Source organism: Geotrypetes seraphini, chromosome 3 (assembly GCF_902459505.1).
Source record: "Geotrypetes seraphini chromosome 3, aGeoSer1.1, whole genome shotgun sequence".
In the NCBI taxonomy this organism is placed as follows: Eukaryota; Metazoa; Chordata; class Amphibia; order Gymnophiona; family Dermophiidae; genus Geotrypetes; species Geotrypetes seraphini.
In genome coordinates, this window is record NC_047086.1 from 278,644,892 (window position 1) to 278,663,665 (window position 18,774).

The following is an 18,774-nucleotide window of genomic DNA, read 5'->3' on the forward strand; positions in this document are numbered from 1 at the left end:
CATGCTCATTCTCCACTCATAACTTACCCAATTTCTATCCCCTACAGACCTGTGAGTCTTACGTCTGTCCCTGGAAAGATAGTTGAAGCACTGATTAAAGATAGCATAGTCCGGCACTTGGATACACACGACCTGATGAGAGCCAGTCAACATGGCTTCAGGAAAGGGAAATCATGTTTGATGAATTTACTTCAATTTTTTGAGACCGTGAACAAACAAATTGATAGTGGAGAACCGGTGGACATAATATACTTGGACTTCCAGAAAACGTTTGACAAGGTTCCACATGAGAGACTTCTCAGGAAACTACAAAGCCATGGAATAGAGGGAGATATACTAAGATGGATAGGCAAATAGCTGGAGAACAGAAAGCAGAGAGTGGGCATAAATGGGAAGTTCTCAGACTGGGAGAAAGTGACTAGTGGTGTACCCCAGGGCTCGGTACTTGGGCCCATCTTATTTAATATTTTCATCAATGACCTAGAAGAAGGAACATCCAGTGAGATCATCATGTTTGCACATGACACAAAGCTATGCCGGGCAATCAGATCGCAGAAGGATAGCGAGGAATTCCAGAGTGACTTGTGTCAGTTAGAGAAATGGGCAGAGAAATGGCAGATGAAGTTTAATATGGAAAAGTGCAAGGTAATGCATTTAGGCAGAAAGAACAAGGAACACAAGTATAGAATGTCAGGTGCAACTCTGGGTAAGAGCGAACAAGAACAGGACCTAAGTGTACTGATAGATAGGACTCTGAAACCGTCGGCACAATGTGCGGCAGCGGCAAAGAAAGCAAATAGAATGTTAGGCATGATAAAGAAAGGAATCTCGAGTAGATTGGAAAAAGTTATAATGCCGCTTTATAGAGCAATGGTCAGACCACACTTGGAATACTGTGTCCAACACTGGTCTCCCTGGAGAGGGTGCAGAGATGAGCAACGAAGCTAATAGAATGTATGGAGAACTTGGAATACGAGGAATGACTTACGAGACTGGGATTGTTCTCCCTTGAGAAAAGGAGACTGTGAGGGGATATGATCGAGATTTTCAAAATAATGAAAGGAATCGACAAAATAGAGCAGGAAATAAAGTTATTTACAATGTCCAATGTGACACAGACAAGAGGACATGGACTGAAGCTGAAGGAGGACAAGTCCAGGACAAATATCAGGAAGTTTTGCTTCACACAGCGAGTGGTGGACACCTGGAATGCCCTCCCTGAGGAGGTTATTGCGGAATCGAACGTTCTAGGATTTAAAAGCAAACTAGATGCACATCTCCTTACGAGAGGTATAGAGGGATATGGGTGACTAAAAACACACCAGATGTACACCTGGCTGGGCCACCGTGTGTGCGGATCACCGGACTCGGACCGAAGGTCTGATCCGGAGATGGCAGTTCTTATGTTCTTATGTTAATACTACTATTTATCATTTCTAAAGCACTGAAAGGTGTACGTAGCACTGTACATGTGCATTTAACATGTAATAGACGGTCCCTTCTCAGAAGAACTTACAATCTAGTTCAGCTAGACAAACAGGACATATAGGGCGTTTCTCACAGAGAAAATGTTTAGATGGACATAGCTATTTTATGGCGAGTGGGAGTTAGGCGTTAAAAGCAGCCTTGAAAAGGTGAGCTTTTAGTTTGGATTTTAATACTGCTAGAGATGGAGCTTGACGTAATGGCTCAGATAGTCTATTCTAGGCATACGTCGCAACAAGATAGAAGGGACAGATTTTGTAGTTGGCAGAGGAGGAGAAGGATACTGATAGGAAGAACTTACCCGATGAATGGAGTTCGCCGGAGAGAGCATAAGGGGGAGATAAGTGAGGAGAGATATTGAGGGGCTGCTGAGTGAATGCACTTGTAGGTCAGTAAGAGGAGTTTGAACTGTGTTTGAAAATGGATGGGGAGCTAATGAAGTGATTTGAGGAGAGTGGTAATGTGAGTATGGTTTCTCTCACGGAATACAAGTCATGCAGTAGAATTTTGGATGGATTGAAGAGGAGAGATATGGTTGAGTGGAAGATTTGAGAGAAGCAAATTGCAGTAATCTAAGGGAGAGGTGATAAGAGTGTGGATAAGGGTTTTGGTAGTGTGCTAAAAGAGAAAAGGTTGGATTTTGGTAATATTATAAAAGTGGCAGGCTTTAGTAGTATATTGGATCTGAACAGAGAAGGAGAGAGAAGAGTCAAAGATGACCCCAAGGTTGCAAGCAGATAAGACAGTGTGGATGAGAATATTGCCTACAGAATTAGAGAATGGAGGGAGGGGGGGAGTGGATTTAGATGGAAAGATAAGAAGCTCGGTCTTAGCCATATTCAGTTTTAGGTGATGGTGAGACAGGCAGGCTGAGATACAAGCCTGGATTCCTGTAGAGATATCTGGTGTGGAGAGGTAGATCTGGGAGTCATCAACATAGAGGTAATATTGAAAACCATGGGAAGAGATAAGTGTTCTGAGGGAGATCAGTGCACCAAGAGAGTGGGTATAGCAGGAGAAGAGGAGAGGTCCCAGGACAGAGCCTTGGGGGTACTCTGATTGATAGTGAGATAGCAGTGGAGGAGGATCCACCATAGTATACACTGAAAGTGCAGTGGAAGAGATAGGAAGAAAACCAGACGAGAATAGAATCCTGGAATGCTAATGAGGATAACGTATCAAGGAGTAGGTGATGATCAACAGTGTCAAAAGTAGTAGATAGATCGAGAAAGATGAGGATAGAGTAGAAGCCTTTGGATATGGCCAGGAACAACCATTGGATTTGGCCAGGAACAATCATTGGAGACTTTAGCAAGGGCAGTTTCTGTGGAATGCAGTGGGCAAAAGTCTGATTGAAGTGAGTCAGGAATAGTTTGAGATGAAGGGAAGTCCAGGCAGTGGCGGTGAACAGCATGTTCAAGTTGCTTGAATAAGAAGGGGAGGAAGGAGATGGGGCTATAATTGGAGGGGTATTTTGGGGAGAGGTGTAGCAAAGCATGTTTGTAGACATCAGGAACAGTTACAGTGGAGAGTGATGGGTTGAGGATGTGACAAATAGGAGGGATGAGAGTGGGAGAGAGAGCGCTAAGTTGATTGGTTTGCAGTTAATGCGCAAATTAATGCATGTTATCATCACTCTTAGTTACTGCACTTACACACTAAAGGGTTTGTGCATTTTTTTAGGTTTAAAGTATATGCCTAACCGAGGGCTAGATGCACTAAAGAGGGTCGGTAAGACTGTGTGGGTCTGCTCCAATACAATTTTTAGACGATTCAAAAAGAGCTATTGATGCACTAAAAGGTTTGCATGCAAATGATTCTGGAAGAGTCGTAATCCACAACTCTTCAATCTGATTGATAGCTGTGAGAGCAACTCAGGTGAAGCCCGAACAGCTAAGAGGCAGGGGAAGCCCCCAAAACAGCCTTCTGCCACACAGCTGTTCAGGGCAGGAAACCTTATTTTTTAATGGGCACAGATGCTGTGGTGTTATACACGCACAATATCTGCCCCATTTAAAAAAAAGAAACATCCCCCCTTCCACCGATGATTGCTGTCCTCAATGACTCCCGTTGAACGTGGCACTGGGAATCTCCCCACCTCCCTGTCCGCACTAGTGAAAATCGGCAGAAGGGATGCCCATTCCCTCCTGTTATGCTGCCCCCCCAGCAGGAAAAAAAAATGGCAGGAGGGATGCCCATTTCCTCTTGCCATGGTGACTCCCCCCCACCGGAGACATGCCTACTTCCCTCCTGCCATGCTGATACCACCCCCACCCTGTGAGATTAAATTGGTAGGAGGGATGCCCACTCCCTCCTACCAACAGAGTCCCTTGTCCTGAACCCTCCCCTCCCCTCCCCCCCAAAAAAAGAGGCTGGAGGGGATGCCCATTCCCTTCTGCCACCGGATGCTCCCCTGAACAACCTCCCCCCCCTCGAGTACCTTTTTCTGAAGATGGAAGCAGAAGGGAAGCACGGTCCCTCCACTTTCAAGACCCGCCAAACCAAGATGGCAGACCCTCCCTCCTCCTGTGATGCACGGGAGATGCCATTCAGAAAGCCATGTTAGAGCATCATTCACTCTGCTAGTTTACATGGCATTTCACTATTAATGAGCTTATTTGCATGGTCAGATTGGAAAATGAGCGATTGTGCAAAAAACCACTCGGTGAGCCATTTTCTGCATTGGGTTGGTAAAGGCAATCGCCGCTAAACCAATCAAAACTGGTTTAGCGACGATAGTTAGACAATCACTGACTGTAGTGCATCTGGCCCTGAAGGTTATTTTAGTCATTAATGCATATATTGGTAACATATGTAAGTAAATGACTTCTTATAAAATCAAAACTAGTGTAAAAGTATTCGTGTTGCTTTGCATTGGCTTTAAAGAGTGCTTTGCTATTCTTCTGTCAAGACATGCTAATAAAATCTTTTTGTGGTATTCCCTTCTGGAGTCTTTCATGCTTATGATAAATTAACAATCATGTTTTGATTCATTTGACAAATATTGGCTTCATTAAAAGTGAAGATCGGTTTGAAGGATTAATTTTAAGTGGTAACTTTTTCTGGCCTCAATTATATAGCAGGGTCATTGGAATGTGAACTTAAAGCAATTGCACAGCTCAAGAGACAGATGTTGGTCCCAAAATGATGGTATTTGCAATCATTTTATTATTCTGCACCCTTAACTACAAAGTATAAGCCCTTTTGTGTGAAATTGCAGTTGTAGGTTCAGCATAACTGAAAGAAAGAAAATACGGTCCAGTTTTCAAGATTTCCACAATTCATATGTATGAGATTGATGTGCATGTACTACTACCATTGTATGCAAATAAATCTCATGCATATTCATTATGGAAATCTTGAAAACCTGACTGGGTTGTGGCCCTCGAGAACTGTGGTTGCCACCCCTGGTTTTAAAAGGTGGACTTCCCTGCTCTTCCAAACCTCCAAACTGCCCAACATTCCAAAAACTTACCTCCTCCACATAAACATCTGCCAAACCACACTCCAAACTACCTCCTCTCCAAAAACTACCCTTCTGCAACTGCCTTAGCCTTCAAACTGCCCTACCCCCCAAAATGTGCCCTGCAACTACTTCACACCCAAAAAATATCCCCTGCAACAGCCATATCCTTAAACTGCACAACTCTGTAAAATAAATTCCTGCAAACTGTCCCTCTCCAATTCCCTATTACCCTACAAACTGCCCACCCTCCAAAACAACCTTCTACAATCTATTTCACACCCCAAAACTGTCCCAATGCCACAACTACCTCCTATAATTGCTCCACCACCATACAAATTGCACCACCTCCAAAACTAGTCTCTTACAATTGCCCTTACATGGTCCTAATTAACCCCTTCCCCTTAAATTTGCTACCATACAAGTATCCTCCATGCCAAGCTTCCTCCCCCACAGCATACACACAACACAAAGATGTACACATATACCTCCAAACACATGAGACCTCACAGATGTACACACAGGGAAAGTAAACTATCCTGTTATTTCATTTTCTTTGTTGTTAATTGTACTGTGGGAACTATTTCAAGAATCATGCAGTTTTCTTTTTGTTTTTGTGTGTGTGTGCGCATAGTGTGTGCGTGCGTGCGTGCGTGTGTGTGCGTGTGTGTGAGTGCATAGCCAGATTGGCAAACTTTACACATACTTTGTGTCTACTTGTTTAGGGTGTGCCCTGTTAGAAGTGCTGAAGACTCAAGAGGTTAGGATTGCCAACTGCCTGGCTTTTCTCGGAATTCAGCAGTATTTTACGATGCATCCAGGGAATAAATAATAGGCAATGTACAGCAGCAGAGTAAGGGAGGAAATGACCTGGAGAAAGTTTCTCTGTGCTAAAAGTGGAGTTTTTAAATCTGATGGGAGTCAGAAAATGCTCCAAAATACACCATTTTATTCTCTGCAGAAATGTCCAACTTGACTCTCAACTCCTTTAGTTATAGGGGGTGATTTTATAAAGGATTTTTCTTGTGTTAAGGCCTTTTGCAAAAGTCTGTGTATGATGCTTGATAAAAACTTTAGCATAAAATTAACCTCTTACAACAACAATGTACCGGTAGTTTAAAATTACTGGAAGTAGAAATGTTTTTGCAAAGTTAATATTTTGGAATATGAGCAACTGCTTTTTTTGCTTGTACTTTGCTTTAAATGCAGATGATGGAAGATTTTTTTTTTTTTATTAAGTGCAAAGAAATGTGATTTCAAATTGATAAATATATATTTTGATTCTCTTGGCAATTTTATATTTGCAGACATAGCAAATTGGAGGCATGTTTCAAATTTGTTTTGCTTTTTTTGAGACACTGGACCCAGAATGTCTTCACCTAATTCAAAATATTGTTTTAGGCTCCTATTATTGCAAGACTCTTCCAAAACCAAGTTCAGCTAAATAATTTCACCCTTCTTGATACATAGCCATAAATGGATAAACATGACTATCCTGAGGATACTTTCACTTGAATACCAAACATGCCTAGAATATATAAAGCAATTGCTTATCAGACATTGGGGCATATTCAATATGACATCTAACTCTGATTTGGAATGTTTTATGAAAAATTTCCAAAAATCAAATGATGAATAGAGCAATTTTTAAACCAGAAACTTGTCTATTTTTTGTTTCAAAAATTCCCAATTTTTAGATGTTTTTGTTCTTAGTGCATCTTTCTTTAGGTACTATAAAAAAAAGTCCTAAGGAAAACCACAAAAACAAGCCATCAGGATGTTTCGGGGGTCAGCATTTTTAGTAGACTGACCAAACAAACATCCCAACATCACATCAGCGATCCCAGATACAACTTTCACAGTAACCCCCTTATATTGTGCTGTGAGCCTTCCAGGAACTGAAATACAACAAAACCCCAAAACCAACTGTACCTCGCTGCGTATTGCAGATGCTGCCTATATGTAGGTACAATAGGTACTTTCCATCACAAGTGTACCGGTTAAAGTGGGATATGGTCCTGGGTCCCCTTCTCTACAGACACAACAAGAAAAATACCTCAATGCTCCATTTAAAAAAGGAAGAACCACAGCAAGTCTCCCCATCTCTACAGTCCACTGCGCTAACATCTAGTTTAATCCTGAGACCAACTTACTGTTCTAATAAGTATCTGAAGGTGTCATAGAACCTGGTATGTACTGTCGGTGTCACATTTTTGTGGGTTAGAGGGGTTCAGTGGCCACTTGGGGATTAAGGATGGGTCATGCCTTAATCTCTGCGGTGGTTATCTGCTCACTTATAAGTTGGCAACTGTCTCAATTTTTGCCCCATTTTGACTTTGTTGCACTATGGCAGAAAACATGTCCCCAACATACACCCTTGATGTTGGACGAATGTGATGAAAAACATTTCAAATCAGAGTTTCAATTACAAACTTCCAGTGCAATAGGGATGGTTTGCTGAACTGTAGGGTTATCCATGCGTGCTTGCAAGCACAGTACAAAAGCTGGCAATCACAGCTTTTCGCTCGTCCTCCTTCTCCCTGGGCTGTGCTGTCCCCCAAAGTTCTTCCTTCTGCAAGCGAGCATGGAGGTGCCTTTCTGACAGGCTCATTGCAATGGTTACCCAATCCAAGGACAGTGAACTCCAACTTAGTGGAGATGGTCTATCAATAACTAGAGCTCAGACCCCTTTGACTGGCACTGCAACAACTGGAGACCTTGTTAGGGGGCAAAGCAGTCAGAGTCTTCCAGTGCAGCGCCATTGCAGTGGCCTATGTCAACCGGCAGGGAGACACCAGGAGTGTACCGCTCCATCAGGAGAAAAAAACGTTGTTCTGTTGAACAAAGATTCACCTGCAAGCCATCTCAGCAGCGTACAGGGCAAGAGTGGACTATGTCCAGGCGGATTACGTCAGCAGACAGACTCTAATTCCAGGAGAATGGACACCCTCCCCCAACATGTTCCAGGACATAGTAGGGACAGGACATAGTGGGGTCAGCTCACTTTTGACCTTAGGGCGACAGCAAAGATGCTCTTCAACATCTTTATAAATGATCTGGACATTGGTACGACAAGTTAGGTGATTAAATTTGCGGACGATACGAAGTTATTCAGAGTAGTGAGGACACAGGGGGATTGTGAAGATCTGCAAAGTGACATAATCAGGCTTGAGAAATGGCAGATGAGGTTCAATGTGGATAAGTGTAAAGTGATGCATGTAGGTAACAAAAATCTCATGCACAAATACAGGATGTCTGGGGTGGTACTTAGAGAGACCTCCTAGGAAAGAGACTTGGGAGTTCTGATCGACAAGTCGATGAAGCCATCCACGCAATGTGCGGCGGTGGCAAAAAGGGCGAACAGAATGCTAGGAATGATAAAGAAGGGGATCATGAACAGATCGGAGAAGATTATCATGCCACTGTATCGGGCCATGGTGCGCCCTCACCTGGAGTACTGCGTCCAGCACTGGTTGCCGTACATGAAGAAGGACATGGTACTACTCAAAAGGGTCTAGAGAAGAGCGACTAAGATGGTTAAGGGGCTGGAGGAGTTGCCATACAGCAAAAGATTAGAGAAACTGGGCCTCTTCTCCCTCAAACAGAGGAGATTGAGAGGGGACATGATCAAAACATTCAAGGTACTGAAGGGAATAGACTTAGTAGATAAGGACAGGTTGATCACTCTTCCAAGGTAGGGAGAATGAGAGGGCACTCTCTAAAATTGAAAGGGGATAGATTCCGTACGAACATTAATTAGGAAGTTTTACTTCACCCAGAGAGTGGTAGAAAACTGTAACGCTCTTCCAGAGTCTGTCATAGGGGAAAACACCCTCCAGGGATTCAAGACAAAGTTAGACAAGTTCCTGCTGAACCAGAATGTACGCAGGTAGGGCTAGTCTCAGTTAGGGTGCTGGTCTTTGACCAGAGGGCCGCTGCATGAGCGGACTGCTGGGCACAATGGACTACTGGTCTGACCCAGCAGCGGCAATTCTTATGTTCTTAAGGCATGTTACTTCTTCAGCCAAAGAAATGAACCTGGAAGTGTTTATGTATTAAAATTTGGTATCCTGCAATTTACAACAGATCAATTCAGCTTACAAAACACAAGAAAATCAGTTAAAATAAGAAAAGAACATCATTACCAATAGGAAAGACCTAATCTAAATATTGAGGAAAGAAAAATAAAAACAAAATCTCTCTTTGTTGAAGTCTTATGAATGCATTTTTTCATGTTCATTGACAATCTAAAAATTACTTCAAATTAAATGCCAAATTGACACCTTGGTTCAACCTTGGCTGGAGACTGGGCTACATTATATGTTCTAGCCATGGCCTATTGTCGGAAGGGTGATTTGCAGGATTGTAAACCATCCAGGAGTAGTGATTCTAATGATGCCGGAATGGCCAGGATGCCCTTGGTACGTGGATCTGGTCTGTCTTCGGAAGGAGCAGCCTCTCAGACTTCTAGTACACCCAGACTTGCTCTCCCAGGGACCAATTGCCCTAGAAGATCCAGGTCTCTTTGATCTTACAGCATGGCTTTTGAGCGCACTGCGCTAGCTCAAAAAGGATACTTGCAGGTGATCATTGCTACCCTCAAAAAACAAAAAAAGGAAGTGAAAATTTCAGCATATGCCAAGGCATGGAAGACATTTCAGTGCTGATGCAGTAGTGAAAAGGTAGAGTCTGGCAAAATACCACCATTCTCATCCATCCTGGCGTTCCTACATGAAGGCCTTGACAACGACCTGGCAGTGGCATCTCTTGAAGTCCAGGTGGCCTGGCTCTTATGTTTATGAGGTGGAGAGTGAAGAGCTTCCTTAACAACCATACTGACATTTTCCAGTTCCTGAAGGTAGCCCTGAGACTGAGGCCACCAATTCAGAGTCCATTTTTGTCTTGGATCCTTAATATAGTGTTGGAAGGGCTTAGTAGGGCTCCATATGAGCCTTTGCAGGAAGCCTCTCTTTTAGATCTACCAGTCAAAGTGGTCTTTCTGATGACAATTACTTCTGCCATTAGAGTTTCAGAATTGCAAGCACTGTCATGCAGAGAACTGTTCCGCAGGATCACGGGAGCAGGAATTACTTTATGTATGGTTCCCTCCTTCTTGACAAAGTGTTTCAGTGTTTCATGTCAATCAAAAGGTTAGACTGCCAGCGTCACCCCACAGGTTCTAAGAAGCAGGACAAGACCTTAAATGTCTTGGATGTCTGAAGAGTTCTCACTAATGAGTTTCGCTTCTTGGATCATCTTTTCGTCCTGACAAACAGTCGAGAAAAGACAAACCCACTTCCAAGGCTACCATTTCTAGCCTTGAATACAAAGAGCGATATCTTCTGCATACATCAGTTGCGGAAAACAACCAACCATATCATTGAAGGCACATTCGACAAGGGGTGTGGCCTTCTGGGCAGAATCTCAAGCAATCCCGCCCAAGGAGATTTGTAGATCATAGACTGGAGCCACTCTGCATACCTTCACCTAATTCTACAGATTGAACATAGCAGCAAGGGAGGATGTTATTTTGGGCTCCTCAGTACTGCGCGCAGGCTCATCAAGCCTGCCTTGCATTTTGGGAACTGCTTAGGTATATCTCTATGGGTCTGCACACCATCCCTCTCTCTCTCTCTCTCTCTCTCTCTCTCTATATATATATATATATATATGGTACACCGTTAAAAGCGTGGTGGACAAAGCCGTGCTGACAAAATCACACCGGACATATGCGCGTCGCCGGTTCACCCTATTTAAAGCCTTATCTTTTGCGCTCTGAGGGTGTGTGTGTGTGGGAAACCCCCCCAACTACAGTTAGAAGTGCTAGCACTCCCATTGGGGGGTTGGGGGGAACCCCCCCAATACCATTTTTCCCTATTCAGGAGTTTTCAGTGTAGTGTGTGTGGGGGGGGGTTCCCCCATACACACACCCCTCTCAACAGAAACGCCAGGACTTCTAACTGTAGTGGGGGATTCCCCCACACACACACACCCCCTCAGAGCATAAAATATAAGGTTTTAAATAGGGTGAACTGGTGACGTGCATATGTTTGGCACATTTTTGTCAGTGCGTGCTTGTTGGTGCAGCTTTGCCCGCCGTGCTTTTGATGCATCACCTAGATTTTATATATATATATATATAACCAGTTGACTCCCTGTGTGTGTGTATATATATATATATATATACACACACAGAGGGAGTCAACCAGTGGGAAGTTTCTAAAAAGACCAAATCTGACCAAGGACTCTTCAGGAGGGACCAGTCGAGTAAACAGATAGTAATATAAAAACAGGAAGAGGCTTGGGCACTTTTTCTTCTTTAGGTTCCATTAACAGCATGCATTTTTGACTATGTGGACACTACTGCATTTTCAAACTCAAATCCACATTCTTCCACCAGTTCATTTCCAGATCAAGCTAATTGACATATCCTTAATTTTTTGTTGTTGTAGGTCTGGCATCATTTACATAGTCAGATCATCCTACATTTAATTTGATTACTTGGAAACTCACCTATCTAAATGTTTGTGTAGATCCCAAACCAACATATGAAATAAGTAAAACAAGTACAAACAAATAATTTCAAATTATATATAAAATCAGATAGTTCTGGTAGGAGCTATGAATGCCTTAATGCCTTGTTCTCTGTTGTTCCTTGGTGTTTGACTTGTCTGTTGATAATGAACCTATTCTGCATGCCCTGACTTCTGTCTGTTTTGGGATCCTACCTTTACCTACCATTTGGGATTAGATCCCTCTTGGCACTTTTCCTGCTTCCTGTCTGGTGGCCCCTCCCTTCTCTTCAGGACACTTGAGTGGCAAGTCCTGGTAGCAACTAAGTTCCATAGGGTTCACCTGAAAGGGAAAGGGAGCTGTAATAGGTGAAGAGGTTTTCCAGCCATGCCACAAGCATATTTTCCACTAATGTGGGCAGTTACAAATATATTCCCATAGTTTCTGCTTGCACAATATCGATTGTTTAGATGACAAACTGATGTTCAGTGTTGATTTGTTATACCCTTTCATAGTTTGAATAAATGTACTTGCTAGCTACTGAGTTTTAGTTCTCATAGATGAATAACTAATCTAATCCAGGAATTTCCGTTCTCAAAGTAGCTCCGATTGACCTGAACTGGTAGGCAATGACTCATGCAGAGACATCTTCTTGGAAACCAATTTGGCAGAAAATCATCTGCATTAGGGCTACCCTCCACAGTCAAAATGACTGTTCAAGGTCTTGTGCAAGTCCAGAATTCTTTGCTTCATTGGCATGGGCTTTTCTGTTTGTCCTGGAAAATAATTGTACTGTTTAATACAGTATTTGTATGAGAAAAACTGAATACTGATTTGAATATGGACATGAATAGTAAATACAGTATATGCAGAAATAGATCCTCATGCACTCTTATATATGACCACTATAGTATAAGGAACAGAGTAAATGGATTCTTTTTTTTATCTAGCAGTTCCTTCTTCACTTTTTGGACATCTAATTCAGTTGGAATCAATTTGGAATCTAAAACCAAGACTAGATTTTAAACTTTAACATCCATAGGCACTTCATTTAGAGACACCCTTTATGGGAGAGGGGTTGCCTAAGAAGATTGGTTGAGAGAGGGCCAGTCTCCTCTCTCCCGTCTGTCCTCACTTCAGGCAGCATCTGCACCACCATCAAGAGGAAGAAAAGACTGTATGGAACCTTTGAGTTGGTAGGAGTTCACAGAGAGTTTGGTAGCTAGGATATCTCCTCCATCTTGTGCTTCCTTACCAAAGAAAGTTTAGGTAAGTGTGTGTGGGGGGGGGGGAGGAGTGGCTATGCTGGGCTGTTGTAGGGTCTGTGAGCATATAGTTGCTTCTAGGTCTGGTGCTGTCTTTTCTGATTGCTGCTGTACAAGTAGGTGCTGAAAGATTCTCAGCCCAACCAACTTCCTAAATTCTGAGCATTATTTTGCCACTATAGCTGAAAAAAGTGTTCTTTTATTTTGTAAAGTGCTTATTTGCAGAACTGCAATGCTATGTTTTACATAGCATGGTACACATGCCAACTAAAAGTGTGGAACTCCAAGCCATAATGAAATTCTTATTCCTGCAGAAGAAAACTCCAAGGAAATCCATGGATGTATGATAGAAACATTGAGTGACAAATGCCCATCATACTCCACAGTGAAGAAGTGGTGTGCAAACTTTCAACATAGCGATTTTGAGACCAAAGATGCAGCAAGGTCTGGGAGGCCTCAAATGTTATCAACTCCTGAAATTGTTGACCATGTCCATGACCTGATTGTGGCAGATTGGAAAATATCAGCTAAAACAATTACTGAGACACTATAGATATCAAGGGAATGTGTTGGGTGCCTAATTCACAAGCACTACATCGATCCCACTGGACACCGCATAAACTTGCTAAATTTTCCAAAGAAGGCTCCAATCTATGCTGGTCCTGTGGAAAATTCGAAGGTACACTGCCTTACATGTTATACCAATGCTCATATATTAAATTGTATTGGGATAAAGTCTGGAGCACCATATCCACCATTCTAAATATTAATGAACCCTTACATATTAAAATTATTATTCTTGGACAACATGATCTCACTTATTCTATGCCCGAACCCAATGCTCGTTTACTTAACATCTTATTATTCTTGGCTATTAAAAACATCTTGCACTGTTGGAAGGACTTATCCAAGGTAGAGTACATTGGAATACAGTATGCATAACCAACAAATTTGAAAGTGTAATAGCTGAAAAACATCATTTTATTAGCTCATTCCTTAGTGAATAGAGACCTGTCCAACTTTATTGTGACTTGGACCATTGACATAAATTATCTCAATGTAATATCAATGTAATATTTATAAAATATATAGAGAGTCACTTCTTGTCAGTTAATTAAGTCGCTTGGGATGCTCAGTATGATGCTCATTGGGAACTCTCTTCTATGCTTTACACGTATACTCTCAGCTGTAATTATATGTACTGGCCCTGCTGGATTTGGTTGACATGAGACACTGATTGTATTGACTTATAATTAATACTATCGTCCCGCTTATTAACTATGATATGTACAACTAGTCTGTTTCATGTTTGTTATCCTTTGTATATTTGCATATTTATAATAATTATTTGAATACTTTGTATATTTATTTTGAAAAATAAAAAATTTATGAAAAAAAAGATGGCAGACTGTGTTTGATGGTGTTTTGACTGCTTTGCATACCGCGTAAATCTTTCTGTCGATTAATTATCTCAAAATTGCTCACTGAATGCCACAGTCAAAGAGGAAAGGAATGGTTGGAGCCGCGATGTCACTGGCTCTTTTCTCCTCTACGATTCAACTAACGCTTCCCCAGGTTTTGTAGTGGCAGTTGGCCTCCACGCCTTGGCCGGAAAATCAGGGGTTGGAGCCCACTGTGGAGTCGAGTGTGGGACACTCGACTCACTGGAACAAAACATCTTATTGTCACCCCCGATGATTGCTGTGCCTCCTTGTCTAGAGGAGGCATGAATCTTTGAGTATCCATTTTGTGCTGGAACCGTTGGCTCATGTTCATCTGAAAACAGCATAGGCTTTTGTTCATTATCAGTTTAAATTGCGGTTTGATTCAAATCCTTATCAACCATGGACCCCTGAAGAAGGCATGTTTACCAAAACACGGACCATGTTGGGTCCCTTGGTTTGTAAAAAGGTGGTATCAATGACCGCATTTAATAATTGATATAATAAACACAGCCTGCATCTTGTACAAATTGTCTGCTGTTTTGTGTTTGTTGTTCCTGTACTGCAGTCTTCGTTGGATTTTCCTTTGGTTTTTACTTTGTAGACACAGCCACAATTTCATGGACGCTAAGCTGTCATATCACAGGGCAGTCAGAGACACCTGCCTGGAAGCTGTTATAGCTCAATAAATAAAAGCCCTGTGTTCCTCTTCCAGAGGTCATAAATTCAAATCCCAACCATCTCCCCCAAAACATATTTTAATTGTGGCATTCTACCTTGCAGGTGCACCTTGATGATCTCATAATGAGGTCACCATTGTGCAGTTGCAAACTTCCATTTGCAATGAAGTAGAAGCCATGCTAAAGTCTGTATCTGGGGTTTTTTTTTCCCATTTTTAAGTTTTTGCAAATGAAGTTATGTATGCAATCTATATATTTTTGTCATGTGCTTTATTTTCTGAATCCACCTGTTTTAAGAATGACCTAATTGGAGCAATCTTTAGTGAGAAAAAAGGGTAGCTTTTTAGCAAGAAACATAAAGCTGTTTTTGTCATGTGCTGTGCATCAATTAATGGATCTTTCCCTTTAATTAGCAAATAGCATTGCTGTTTGCCCAGAAAGATAGAAGGTTTTGCATGCAATATCTTTGTATTGATGTGCCCTGTTTATATGGTGGCTTATTAAATGTATTTTGAGCTTAAAGCAAAAATAAAGACCCAGAGAGCTATTTAGCAGATCGCATTAAGGACATCCAAACTGTGTCTAAGTTCCGTCCATAGAACTCAGGTCTATCTGAAGGCTAAACTGTGTTCAAAAGTAGACTTCCTTACAATGCCAATAATCAGGGCCGCCATCAGGGCAGTACTATCAGTCCTGCATTCAGGGGCCCGGAGCTGACAGGGGGCCCGGGCCAGTAGCGTACCTAGGGAGGGGGCGGTGCACCCCGGGTGCATGCCCCAAGGGGGTGCACAGGAGAGAGAGCTGAACGGGAACGATGGGGGGCCCGCGGGGTTAAATATAACTCAAGCCGCGAGGCTCGTCTTCTACTCAGACTGCCCTGCCGCTCACACAGCCGATAGGAAGTCTTCCCCGACGTCAGCGCTGACGTCGGAGGGAGGGCTTAAGCAAAGCACGCCCTCCGATGTCGGCGCTGAAGTTGGGGAAGACTTCTGGTCGGCTATGTGTGCGCGGCAGGACAGGCAGGAAATAGAAGACAAATATGATTTATTTCTGGCTCCCTGTCCCCCCTTTCTTTTTTTTTGTTTCTCCTTGCCCTCCCCTATGCCACCACCATTGGGAAAATGCTGCCACCGCTGCTATCGGGAACAGGCAGGCGCCGAGTTCGCCCTGTTTCTCTTCCCCGCGGGGCCGACCAACTCTCGCCACCCACGTCAATTCTGACGTCGGAGAGGACGTTCTGGGCCAGCCAATCGCTGCCTGTCTGGCCCAGAACGCCCTCTCTGATGTTAGAATTGACGTCGAGTGGCGAGAGTTAGTCGGCCCCGCGGGGAAGAGAAGCAGGGCGAACTCGGCGCCCGCCTGTTCCCGATAGCGGCGGTGGCAGCATTTTCCCAATGGTGGTGGCATAGGGGAGGGCAAGGAGAAAGAAAGAAAGGGGGGACAGGGAGCCAGAAAAAAAAAAAAGAAAGGGGGCTGGCTGAAACAAAGAAAAATGGGGCACGGAGAGAGAGAGAAAGACAGACATACAGAATGAAAGGGGGTATGGAGAGAGAGAAAAAGAAAGAAGGGGGCAGGGTGAAATAAAGAAAAAGTTTGGGGAGGGAATGAGGTCTGAAGGAGAGGAAGCATACAGGAGGCTGAAAGAAGGGAAGAAATATTGGATGCACAGTCAGAAGAATAAAGTGCAACCAGAGACTGATGAAATTACCAAAGGTAGGAAAATGATTTTATTTTCAATTTAGTGATCAAAATGTGTCCATTTTGAGAATTTATATATGCTGTCTATATTTTGCACTATGGCCCCCTTTTACTAAACCGCAATAGCGTTTTTTAGCGCAGGGAGCCTATGAGCTTCAAGAGCAGCATGGGGCATTCAGCGCAGATCCCTGCGCTAAAAAACGCTATCGCGGTTTAGTAAAAAGGGAGGGGGAATATTTGTCTATTTTTGTATAGTTGTTACTGAGGTGACATTGCATAAAGTCATCTGCCTTGACCTCTTTGAAAACCCGCGGAATATAAATGATAATTAACATTTTCTCTGCGTACAGCGTGCTTTGTGTTTTTAAAATTTTATTATTGGTAGATCATTTTGACTTGGCCACAAAGGTAAGGGGGAGGGAGGGGAGCTGCTGAAAGAGTCTACCTTGACGTGGTTGCAGGCTTACAAATCTTTTGGTCAAAGAGTGCGGCGACAGAGAAAAGTATGTGTGTATTCGGCCCATGGAAGAATGGGGGGTCGGGGGGGAAGGGGTGCTTGGGGGGCCCAATAGGATTGCTCAGTAAGGGGCCCAGAAATTTCTGATGGCGGCCCTGCCAATAAGACCCAGTTTTACAATTACTCTGTAGCACACTGGTTAAACCTACACCCTTTTATCCTAATGTTGCTGGTTCAAATCCCAGTCACTCTGTCTGACAGAAGAAAAATAAATAAAAGCATTAAACAGATCCAACTCCTAGAATTGCAATTATAATGAAAAACAGCATAAAATCACCATTCTAATAACATAATAATAAAATATTATAACATTACGGACATTGTTTGGACATCTAAATCTCACCTAAAACCTGATTCTTTAAAGGATACCTAAACAGTGCTGAGCTCTGCTGAGTGCAATTCCTCAAAGGATGCCTAACTTTAGATGCATTTTGCAGAATCAGGGCCTTAGCACCCTGGGCTGCAGGAGAAACCTTTACCTCAGCTTAGTAAATTTAGCATTATGTAATTGAATTTACCCAGAAGTGTTGCCATCTGTTGCCTTGATACCTATCCCTAAGATGCTAGGATTAGATTTGACAAAAGTTGAAAATTAGAGCACTGGTGCGGACATACTTTGGACAGCCAAGTTATTAGATTTCTGTGAATATTCAATTGTTGAAATTTTTATTCTTAACAGATAGATTTCATAGTTCTTAACATGGGTTTCGTGCCATGCATAGCACAGAATCTGTTATTAGAATTGATTTCAGAAATTGGACCTCTCTTGAGTAAGGAAAGATAATTTACTTTGTTGGAATTTGATATATTGGCTGCATTTGATGTTTATAGACCATTTGCTTCTGAATAGATTGAGTAAATGTGCTTTACATGGTACAGTATTAAAGTGGTTTGCTGAATTTCAAAGAAGAGAACTTATGAAATAAAAAGGGGTACTTGTAACTTTCAACCCCGGAGTTCATTTTGTGGGCTCACTATTGTCCCACTCCTTATTCAATGTGTATTTGAGGACTTTAGATGATAAACTCAACATTCAGATGTATCGGTATATTCTTTTACAGACAATATTATCTTATTATATTGTGAAAGAGATACTTTTTATGATATCTTAGATTTTTGAAGGAAATGGTAGAAGTAACGAGTAATTAGGTTCAAACTATTTTTTTGAAACTCAATAAATTAAAAACAAAGATATTGTAGTTTGGAGCTTACAATGTGCTTCCAAGAAAAGAGTTGAAACTGAGCTCAGGTGAATTACTTAATACAAAATACTGCTAAGATTCTTGTAATTATAGTTGATTACAATCTTACATTTGAACATCAGATTAATGCCCAGGTAAAAAAAAAAAAAAAGTATTTTGTTTCAATTGAGGCTTATTAAAGACAATATAGTCTGTTTTGACTCCAATTAGTTTTAGGAGTATTGCCCAAGCCATTTTACTTCCTTATTGTAATTCCCTTTATTGTGGTTTGACTGAGAAGATGTACAGGACATTACAACTGCTACAGAATACAACTGCTGAATTGATCTTTCATATGAGCAAGTTTGAAAGGATTACTCCTTTGTTAATTGAGCTTTATTGACTCCCAATGAAAAAGAAAGTATAGTCTAAGATGGCATGTATGATCCATAAGGCTATTTTGGGGGCTTGTCTTGCAGATTAGGTTACGTGCTGAATATTTCTACAGTAATTCATTTATCTCTGCAAGA

At 42.1% G+C, this 18,774-nt stretch overlaps 1 protein-coding gene across 7 annotated transcripts in view; it reads left to right on the forward strand.

Moving 5' to 3' along the window:
- LTBP1 (latent transforming growth factor beta binding protein 1) overlaps window positions 1-18,774 on the forward strand; it is a 941,660-nt gene that overhangs the window by 675,175 nt on the left and 247,711 nt on the right. The window lies entirely within an intron of this gene.